The sequence below is a fragment of the Hemitrygon akajei genome, chromosome 28 (assembly GCF_048418815.1).
Source record: "Hemitrygon akajei chromosome 28, sHemAka1.3, whole genome shotgun sequence".
Lineage (NCBI taxonomy): Eukaryota > Metazoa > Chordata > Chondrichthyes > Myliobatiformes > Dasyatidae > Hemitrygon > Hemitrygon akajei.
In genome coordinates, this window is record NC_133151.1 from 38,211,198 (window position 1) to 38,227,008 (window position 15,811).

Sequence of the window (15,811 nt, forward strand, 5' to 3'; positions counted from 1 at the left end):
CCACACACACACAGACACACACACACTCACACACACAGAGACACACACACAGAAACACACACTCACATACACACACACTCACAGACACACACACACTGACACAGACACACACACAGACACAAACACATAGACACAGACACACACACTCACAGACACACACAGACACACATACACACACTTACACTGACACACACACAGACACAGACACACACACTCGCACAGACACCCACACACTCACAATCACACACACAGTTACACTGACACGCACACAGACACAGACACACACACTCACAGACACACACAGACACAGACACACACACTCGTACAGACACACACACACAGACACACACACACTCACACACACACTCTTACACAGACACACACACATACTCAGACACACACACTCACAGACACAAACAGACAAAAAGACACACACAGACACATTTACACTGACACACACACAGACACACACACACAGACACACACACACACACTTACACAGACACACACACTTACACAGACACACACACAGACACAAACACATAGACACAGACACACACACTCACACACACAGACACACACACACAGACACAGACACACACCCTCACGCTCAGACACGCAGAGACACACACACTGTCACACACACTCACACACAGACACAAACACACAGACACAGACACACACACTCACACACACACACAGACACACACACAAAGACACAGAAACACACACTCACACAGACACTCACACAGACACATACACTCACACACACACAGACACACACACAGACACAAGCACATAGACACAGACACACACATTCACACACACATGCAGACACACACACTCACACAGACACACACACACCCACAGACACACTTACACTGACACACGCACAAATAGACACACACACAGACACAGACACACACACTCACACAGACACACACAAAGACACAGAGACACACACTCACAGACAAACACAGACACACACAAATACACTTACACTGATACACCCTCACACACAGACACAAACACACAGACACAGACACACACACTCACACACACACAGACACACACACAGACACAGACACTCACACTCACACAGACACACACACACGCTCACACACACACACAGACACACACACACACACACAAGCACATAGATACAGACACACACACTCACACACTCAAACACACAGACACACACACACAGACACACACACTCACACAGACACACACACACACCCACAGACACACTTACACTGACACACACACAGACACACAGACACAGACACACACACTCACACAGACACACACACACACAGACACAGAGACACACACTCACAGACAAACAGACACACACACAAACACACTTACACTGATACACACTCACACACAGACACAAACACACAGACACAGACACACACACTCGCACAGACACCCACACACTCACACTCACACACACAGTTACACTGACACGCACACAGACACAGACACACACACTCACATACACACACAGACACAGACACACACACTCACACAGATACACTCACACACACAGAGACACACACACTCACACACAGAGACACACACACAGACACAGACACACACACTCACAGACAAACACAGAAATACACACACAGACACAGACACACACACACACACTCACACAGACACAAACACTCACACACACACACCGACACACACACACTTACACTGACAAAGACACATACGCACATACTCACAGACACAAACACATAGACACAGCCACACACACAGACACACACACAGACACACACACTCACATACACACACAGACACCGACGCACACACTCACACACACACACACTCACACACACACGCAGACACACACACTCACAGACACACACAAACGCGCGCACACACTTACACAGACACACACACAGACACAAACACATAGACACAGACACACACACTCACACACACAGACACACACACAGACACACACACAGTCACAGACACACACACTCACGCTCAGACACGCAGAGACACACACACTGTCACACACACTCACACACAGACACAAACACACAGACACAAACTCACACACACTCACACACACACAGACACAAACACATTGACACCGACGCACACACTCACTCACACACACACTCACACACACACGCAGACACACACACTCACAGACACACACAAACGCGCGCACACACTTACACAGACACACACACAGACACAAACACATAGACACAAACACATAGACACAGACACACACACTCACACACACAGACACACACACAGACACACACACAGTCACAGACACACACACTCACGCTCAGACACGCAGAGACACACACACTGTCACACACACTCACACACAGACACAAACACACAGACACAAACTCACACACACTCACACACACACAGACACACACACAAAGACACAGACACACACACTCACACAGACACTCACACAGAATCAGACACACACTCACACACACAGACACACACACACAGACACAAGCACATAGACACAGACACACACATTCACACACACACACACAGACACACACACGCAGACACACACACTCACACAGACCCCCACACACCCACAGACACACTTACACTGACACACACACAAATAGACACACACACAGACACACAGACACAGACCCACACACTCACACAGACACACACACACAGACACTGAGACACACACTCACAGACAAACACAGACACACACACAAACACACTTACACTGATACACACTCACACACAGACACAGACACACACACTCACACACACACAGACACACACACAGACACACACACAGACACAGACACTCACACTCACACAGACACACACACACACTCACACACACAGACACAAGCACATAGATACAGACACACACACACACTCACACACACAAACACACAGACACACACAAACGCACACACACTTACACAGACACACACACAGACACAAACACATAGACACAGACACACACACTCACAGACAAACACAGACACACACAAACACACTTACACTGATACACCCTCACACACAGACACAAACACACAGACACACACACACACACTCACACACACAGACACACACACACACAGACACAAGCACATAGATACAGACACACACACTCACACACACAAACACACAGACACACACACACAGACACAGACACACACACTCACACAGACACACACACACCCACAGACACACTTACACTGACACACACACAAATAGACACACACACAGACACACAGACACAGACACACACACTCACACAGACACACACACACACACAGAACCAGAGACACACACTCACAGACAAACAGACACACACACAAACACACTTACACTGATACACACTCACACACAGACACAAACACATAGACACAGCCACACACACACACAGACACACACACACTTACACACACAGAGACACACACACAGAAACACACACTCACATACACACACACTCACAGACACACACACTTACACAGACACACACACAGACACAAACACATAGACACAGACACACACACTCACAGACACACATACACACACTTACACTGACACACACACAGACACAGACACACACACTCGCACAGACACCCACACACTCACACTCACACACACAGTTACACTGACACGCACACAGACACAGACACACACACTCACAGACACACACAGACACAGACACACACACTCGTACAGACACACACACACACAGACACACACACACTCACACACACACTCTTACACAGACACACACACATACTCAGACACACACACTCACAGACACAAACAGACAAAAAGACACACACAGACACATTTACACTGACACACACACAGACACACACACACACAGACACACACACACTCACACACACACACATACACAGACACACACACTTACACAGACACACACACAGACACAAACACATAGACACAGACACACACACTCACACACACAGACACACACACAGACACAGACACAGACACACACCCTCACGCTCAGACACGCAGAGACACACACACTGTCACACACACTCACACACAGACACAAACACACAGACACAGACTCACACACACTCTCACACTCACACAGACACACACACACACTCACACAGACACAAACACTCACACACACACACCGACACACACACACACTTACACTGACAAAGACACATACGCACATACTCACAGACACAAACACATAGACACAGCCACACACACAGACACACACACACACAGACACACACACTCGCATACACACACAGACACCGACGCACACACTCACACACACACACACACTCACACACACACACAGACACACACACTCACAGACACACACAAACGCGCGCACACACTTACACAGACACACACACAGACACAAACACATAGACACAGACACACACACTCACACACACAGACACACACACACACACACACACACAGTCACAGACACACACACTCACGCTCAGACACGCAGAGCCATACACACTGTCACACACACTCACACACAGACACAAACACACAGACACAAACTCACACACACTCACACACACACAGACACACACACAAAGACACAGACACACACACTCACACAGACACTCACACAGAATCAGACACACACTCACACACACAGACACACACACACAGACACAAGCACATAGACACAGACACACACATTCACACACACACACACACAGACACACACACACACGCAGACACACACACTCACACAGACCCCCACACACCCACAGACACACTTACACTGACACACACACAAATAGACACACACACAGACACACAGACACAGACACACACACTCACACAGACACACACACACAGAGACACTGAGACACACACTCACAGACAAACACAGACACACACACAAACACACTTACACTGATACACACTCACACACAGACACAAACACACAGACACAGACACACACACACTCACACACACACAGACACACACACAGACACAGACACTCACACTCACACAGACACACACACACTCACACACAGACACAAGCACATAGATACAGACACACACACACTCACACACACACAAACACACAGACACACACAAACACACTTACACTGATACACCCTCACACACAGACACAAACACACAGACACACACACACTCACACACACAGACACACACACACAGACACAAGCACATAGATACAGACACACACACTCACACACACAAACATACAGACTCACACACACAGACACAGACACACACACTCACACAGACACACACACCCACAGACACACTTACACTGACACACACACAAATAGACACACACACAGACACACAGACACAGACACACACACTCACACAGACACACACACACACAGAACCAGAGACACACACTCACAGACAAACAGACACACACACAAACACACTTACACTGATACACACTCACACACAGACACAAACACATAGACACAGCCACACACACACAGACACACACACACTCACACACACAGAGACACACACACAGAAACACACACTCACGTACACACACACTCACAGACACACACACTTACACAGACACACACACAGACACAAACACATAGACACAGACACACACACTCACAGACACACACAGACACACATACACACACTTACACTGACACACACACAGACACAGACACACACACTCGCACAGACACCCACACACTCACACTCACACACACAGTTACACTGACACGCACACAGACACAGACACACACACTCACAGACACACACAGACACAGACACACACATTCGTACAGACACACACACACACAGACACACACACACTCACACACACACTCTTACACAGACACACACATACTCAGACACACACACTCACAGACACAAACAGACAAAAAGACACACACAGACACATTTACACTGACACACACACAGACACACACACACAGACACACACACACTCACACACACACACTTACACAGACACACACACTTACACAGACACACACACAGACACAAACAGATAGACACAGACACACACACTCACACACACAGACACACACACACAGACACAGACACACACCCTCACGCTCAGACACGCAGAGACACACACACTGTCACACACACTCACACACAGACACAAACACACAGACACAGACTCACACACACTCACACACACACACAGACACACACACAAAGACACAGAAACACACACTCACACAGACACATACACTCACACACACACAGACACGCAAACAGACACAAGCACATAGACACAGACACACACATTCACACACACAGGCAGACACACACACTCACACAGACACACACACACCCACAGACACACTTACACTGACACACGCACAAATAGACACACACACAGACACAGACACACACACTCACACAGACACACACAAAGACACAGAGACACACACTCACAGACAAACACAGACACACACAAACACACTTACACTGATACACCCTCACACACAGACACAAACACACAGACACAGACACACACACTCACACACACACAGACACACACACAGACACAGACACTCACACTCACACAGACACACACACACGCTCACACACACACACAGACACACACACACACACAAGCACATAGATACAGACACACACACTCACACACTCAAACACACAGACACACACACAGACACACACACTCACACAGACACACACACACACCCACAGACACACTTACACTGACACACACACACAGACACACAGACACAGACACACACACTCACACAGACACACACACACACAGACACAGAGACACACACTCACAGACAAACAGACACACACACAAACACACTTACACTGATACACACTCACACACAGACACAAACACACAGACACAGACACACACACTCGCACAGACACCCACACACTCACACTCACACACACAGTTACACTGACACGCACACAGACACAGACACACACACTCACATACACACACAGACACAGACACACACACTCGCACAGATACACTCACACACACAGAGACACACACACTCACACACAGAGACACACACACAGACACAGACACACACACTCACAGACAAACACAGAAATACACACACAGACACAGACACACACACACACACACTCACACAGACACAAACACTCACACACACACACCGACACACACACACTTACACTGACAAAGACACATACGCACATACTCACAGACACAAACACATAGACACAGCCACACACACAGACACACACACACAGACACACACACTCACATACACACACAGACACCGACGCACACACTCACACACACACACACTCACACACACACGCAGACACACACACTCACAGACACACACAAACGCGCGCACACACTTACACAGACACACACACAGACACAAACACATAGACACAGACACACACACTCACACACACAGACACACACACAGACACACACACAGTCACAGACACACACACTCACGCTCAGACACGCAGAGACACACACACTGTCACACACACTCACACACAGACACAAACACACAGACACAAACTCACACACACTCACACACACACAGACACACACACAAAGACACAGACACACACACTCACACAGACACTCACACAGAATCAGACACACACTCACACACACAGACACACACACACAGACACAAGCACATAGACACAGACACACACATTCACACACACACACACAGACACACACACGCAGACACACACACTCACACAGACCCCCACACACCCACAGACACACTTACACTGACACACACACAAATAGACACACACACAGACACACAGACACAGACCCACACACTCACACAGACACACACACACAGACACTGAGACACACACTCACAGACAAACACAGACACACACACAAACACACTTACACTGATACACACTCACACACAGACACAGACACACACACTCACACACACACAGACACACACACAGACACAGACACTCACACTCACACAGACACACACACACACTCACACACACAGACACAAGCACATAGATACAGACACACACACACTCACACACACACAAACACACAGACACACACAAACGCACACACACTTACACAGACACACACACAGACACAAACACATAGACACAGACACACACACTCACAGACAAACACAGACACACACAAACACACTTACACTGATACACCCTCACACACAGACACAAACACACAGACACACACACACACACTCACACACACAGACACACACACACACAGACACAAGCACATAGATACAGACACACACACTCACACACACAAACACACAGACACACACACACAGACACAGACACACACACTCACACAGACACACACACACCCACAGACACACTTACACTGACACACACACAAATAGACACACACACAGACACACAGACACAGACACACACACTCACACAGACACACACACACACACACACAGAACCAGAGACACACACTCACAGACAAACAGACACACACACAAACACACTTACACTGATACACACTCACACACAGACACAAACACATAGACACAGCCACACACACACACAGACACACACACACTTACACACACAGAGACACACACACAGAAACACACACTCACATACACACACACTCACAGACACACACACTTACACAGACACACACAGACACAAACACATAGACACAGACACACACACTCACAGACACACATACACACACTTACACTGACACACACACACACAGACACACACACTCGCACAGACACCCACACACTCACACTCACACACACAGTTACACTGACACGCACACAGACACAGACACACACACTCACAGACACACACAGACACAGACACACACACTCGTACAGACACACACACACAGACACACACACATACTCAGACAGACACACTCACAGACACAAACAGACAAAAAGACACACACAGACACATTTACACTGACACACACACAGACACACACACACACACAGACACACACACACTCACACACACACACTTACACAGACACACACACTTACACAGACACACACACAGACACAAACACATAGACACAGACACACACACTCACACACACAGACACACACACACACAGACACAGACACACACCCTCACGCTCAGACACGCAGAGACACACACACTGTCACACACACTCACACACAGACACAAACACACAGACACAGACTCACACACACTCTCACACACACACAGACACACACACAAAGACACAGAAACACACACTCACACAGACACTCACACAGACACACACACTCACACACACACAGACACACACACAGACACAAGCACATAGACACAGACACACACATTCACACACACACACACGCAGACACACACACTCACACAGACACACACACACCCACAGACACACTTACACTGACACACGCACAAATAGACACACACACAGACACAGACACACACACTCACACAGACACACACACACAAAGACACAGAGACACACACTCACAGACAAAATCAGACACACACAAACACAATTACACTGATACACCCTCACACACAGACACAAACACACAGACACAGACACACACACTCACACACACAGACACACACACAGACACAGACACTCACACTCACACAGACACACACACACGCTCACACACACACACAGACACACACACAGACACAAGCACATAGATACAGACACACACACTCACACACACAAACACACAGACACACACACAGACACACACACTCACACAGTCACACACACACACCCACAGACACACTTACACTGACACACACACAGACACACAGACACAGACACACACACTCACACACACAGACACACACACACACAGACACAGACACACACCCTCACGCTCAGACACGCAGAGACACGCACACTGTCACACACACTCACACACAGACACAAACACACAGACACAGACTCACACACACTCTCACACACACACAGACACACACACAAAGACACAGAAACACACACTCACACAGACACTCACACAGACACACACACTCACACACACACAGACACACACACAGACACAAGCACATAGACACAGACACACACATTCACACACACACACACGCAGACACACACACTCACACAGACACACACACACCCACAGACACACTTACACTGACACACGCACAAATAGACACACACACAGACACAGACACACACACTCACACAGACACACACACACAAAGACACAGAGACACACACTCACAGACAAACACAGACACACACAAACACAATTACACTGATACACCCTCACACACAGACACAAACACACAGACACAGACACACACACTCACACACACAGACACACACACAGACACAGACACTCACACTCACACAGACTCACACACACGCTCACACACACACACAGACACACACACAGACACAAGCACATAGATACAGACACACACACTCACACACACAAACACACAGACACACACACAGACACACACACTCACACAGTCACACACACACACCCACAGACACACTTACACTGACACACACACAGACACACAGACACAGACACACACACTCACACAGACACACACACACACACAGACACAGAGACACACACTCACAGACAAACAGACACACACACAAACACACTTTCACTGATACACACTCACACACAGACACAAACACACAGACACAGACACACGCACTCACAGACACAAACACACACACACTTACACTGACACACACACACAGACACACACACACTCACAGACACAGAGACACACACACAGACACACACACTCACATACACACACACTCACAGACACACACAAACGCACACACACTTACACAGATACACACACACAGACACAAACACATAGACACAGACACACACACTCACAGACAAACACAGACACACACAAACACACTTACACTGATACACCCTCACACACAGACACAAACACACAGACACAGACACACACACTCACATACACACAGACACAGACACTCACACTCACACAGACACACACACACACTCACACACACACAGACACACACACACACAGACACAAGCACATAGATACAGACACACACACTCACACACACAAACACACAGACACACACACACAGACACAGACACACACACTCACACAGACACACACACACCCACAGACACACTTACACTGACACACACACAAATAGACACACACACAGACACACACACTCACACAGACACACACACACATACACAGACACAGAGACACACACTCACAGACAAACAGACACACACACAAACACACTTACACTGATACACACTCACACACAGACACAAACACACAGACACAGACACACACACTCACAGACACAAACACACACACTCTTACACTGACACACACACAGACACAAACACATAGACACAGCCACACACACACACACAGACACACACACACTCACACACACAGAGACACACACACAGAAACACACACTCACATACACACACACTCACAGACACACACAAACGCACACACACACTTACACAGACACACACACAGACACAAACACATAGACACAGACACACACACACTCACAGACACACACAGACACACATACACACACTTACACTGACACACACACAGACACAGACACACACACTCGCACAGACCCACACACTCACACTCACACACACAGTTACACTGACACGCACACAGACACAGACACACACACTCACAGACACAGACACACACACTCGTACAGACACACACAGACACAGAAACACACACTCACACACACACAGAGACACACACACACAGACATAAACACAAACACTCAACAGACTCAGACACACACACACACAGAGACACACACTCACACACACAGACACAGACACACACACTCACACACACAGAGACACACACACACAGACACAGACACACACACTCACAGACACACACAGACACACATACACACACTTACACTGACACACACAGACACAGACACACACACTCGCACACAGAGTTACACTGACACGCACACAGACAGACACACACACTCACAGACACACACACAGACACAAAAACACACAAACACAGACACACACATTCACAGACACACAAACACAGAGACACACACTCACACACACACACTCACACACACACAGACACACACACAAAGACACAGACACACACACTCACACAGACACTCACACAGACACTCACACAGACACAGACACACACACAAACACACACACAGAGACACACACACACAGACACACACACTCACATACACACACAGACACAGACACACACACTCACAGACACAAACACATAGACACAGCCACACACACACACAGACACACACACAGACACACCCACAGACACACACACTCACATACACAAACACATAGACACAGCCACACACACACACAGACACACACACAGACACACCCACAGACACACACACTCACATACACACACAGACACAGACACACACACTCACACAGTCACACACACACACCCACAGAACCACTTACACTGACACACACACAGACACACAGACACAGACACACACACTCACACAGACACACACACACACACAGACACAGAGACACACACTCACAGACAAACAGACACACACACAAACACACTTTCACTGATACACACTCACACACAGACACAAACACACAGACACAGACACACGCACTCACAGACACAAACACACACACACTTACACTGACACACACACACAGACACACACACACTCACAGACACAGAGACACACACACAGACACACACACTCACATACACACACACTCACAGACACACACAAACGCACACACACTTACACAGATACACACACACAGACACAAACACATAGACACAGACACACACACTCACAGACAAACACAGACACACACAAACACACTTACACTGATACACCCTCACACACAGACACAAACACACAGACACAGACACACACACTCACATACACACAGACACAGACACTCACACTCACACAGACACACACACACACTCACACACACACAGACACACACACACACAGACACAAGCACATAGATACAGACACACACACTCACACACACAAACACACAGACACACACACACAGACACAGACACACACACTCACACAGACACACACACACCCACAGACACACTTACACTGACACACACACAAATAGACACACACACAGACACACACACTCACACAGACACACACACACATACACAGACACAGAGACACACACTCACAGACAAACAGACACACACACAAACACACTTACACTGATACACACTCACACACAGACACAAACACACAGACACAGACACACACACTCACAGACACAAACACACACACTCTTACACTGACACACACACAGACACAAACACATAGACACAGCCACACACACACACACAGACACACACACACTCACACACACAGAGACACACACACAGAAACACACACTCACATACACACACACTCACAGACACACACAAACGCACACACACACTTACACAGACACACACACAGACACAAACACATAGACACAGACACACACACACTCACAGACACACACAGACACACATACACACACTTACACTGACACACACACAGACACAGACACACACACTCGCACAGACCCACACACTCACACTCACACACACAGTTACACTGACACGCACACAGACACAGACACACACACTCACAGACACAGACACACACACTCGTACAGACACACACAGACACAGAAACACACACTCACACACACACAGAGACACACACACACAGACATAAACACAAACACTCAACAGACTCAGACACACACACACACAGAGACACACACTCACACACACAGACACAGACACACACACTCACACACACAGAGACACACACACACAGACACAGACACACACACTCACAGACACACACAGACACACATACACACACTTACACTGACACACACAGACACAGACACACACACTCACAGACACAAACACACACACTCTTACACTGACACACACACAGACACAAACACATAGACACAGCCACACACACACACACAGACACACACACACTCACACACACAGAGACACACACACAGAAACACACACTCACATACACACACACTCGCACAGACCCACACACTCACACTCACACACACAGTTACACTGACACGCACACAGACACAGACACACACACTCACAGACACAGACACACACACTCGTACAGACACACACAGACACAGAAACACACACTCACACACACACAGAGACACACACACACAGACATAAACACAAACACTCAACAGACTCAGACACACACACACACAGAGACACACACTCACACACACAGACACAGACACACACACTCACACACACAGAGACACACACACACAGACACAGACACACACACTCACAGACACACACAGACACACATACACACACTTACACTGACACACACAGACACAGACACACACACTCGCACACAGAGTTACACTGACACGCACACAGACAGACACACACACTCACAGACACACACACAGACACAAAAACACACAAACACAGACACACACATTCACAGACACACAAACACAGAGACACACACTCACACACACACACTCACACACACACAGACACACACACAAAGACACAGACACACACACTCACACAGACACTCACACAGACACTCACACAGACACAGACACACACACAAACACACACACAGAGACACACACACACAGACACACACACTCACATACACACACAGACACAGACACACACACTCACAGACACAAACACATAGACACAGCCACACACACACACAGACACACACACAGACACACCCACAGACACACACACTCACATACACAAACACATAGACACAGCCACACACACACACAGACACACACACAGACACACCCACAGACACACACACTCACATACACACACAGACACAGACACACACACTCACACACACACACTCACACACACACAGACACACACACAAAGACACAGACACACACACTCACACAGACACAGATACACACACAAACACACACACAGAGACACACACACACACAGACACAGACACACACACTCACAGACACACATACACAAACTTACACTGACACACACAGACACAGACACACACACTCGCACACACAGACACACACACAAAGACACAGACACACACACTCACACAGACACTCACACAGACACAGACACACACACAAACACACACACAGAGACACACACACACAGACACACACACTCACATACACACACAGACACAGACACACACACTCACAGACACAAACACATAGACACACCCACACACACACACAGACACACACACAGACACACATACACACACTTACACTGACACACACACAGACACAGACACAGACACACACACTCGCACAGACCCACACACTCACACTCACACACACAGTTACACTGACACGCACAGAGACACAGACACACACACTCACAGACACACACAGACACAGACACACACACTCGTACAGACACACACAGACACAGAAACACACACTCACACACACACAGATACACACACACAGACACAAACACATAGACACAGACACACACACTCACAGACAAACACAGACACACACAAACACACTTACACTGATACACCCTCACACACAGACACAAACACACAGACACACACACACACACACTCACACACACAGACACACACACACACAGACACAAGCACATAGATACAGACACACACACTCACACACACAAACACACAGACACACACACACAG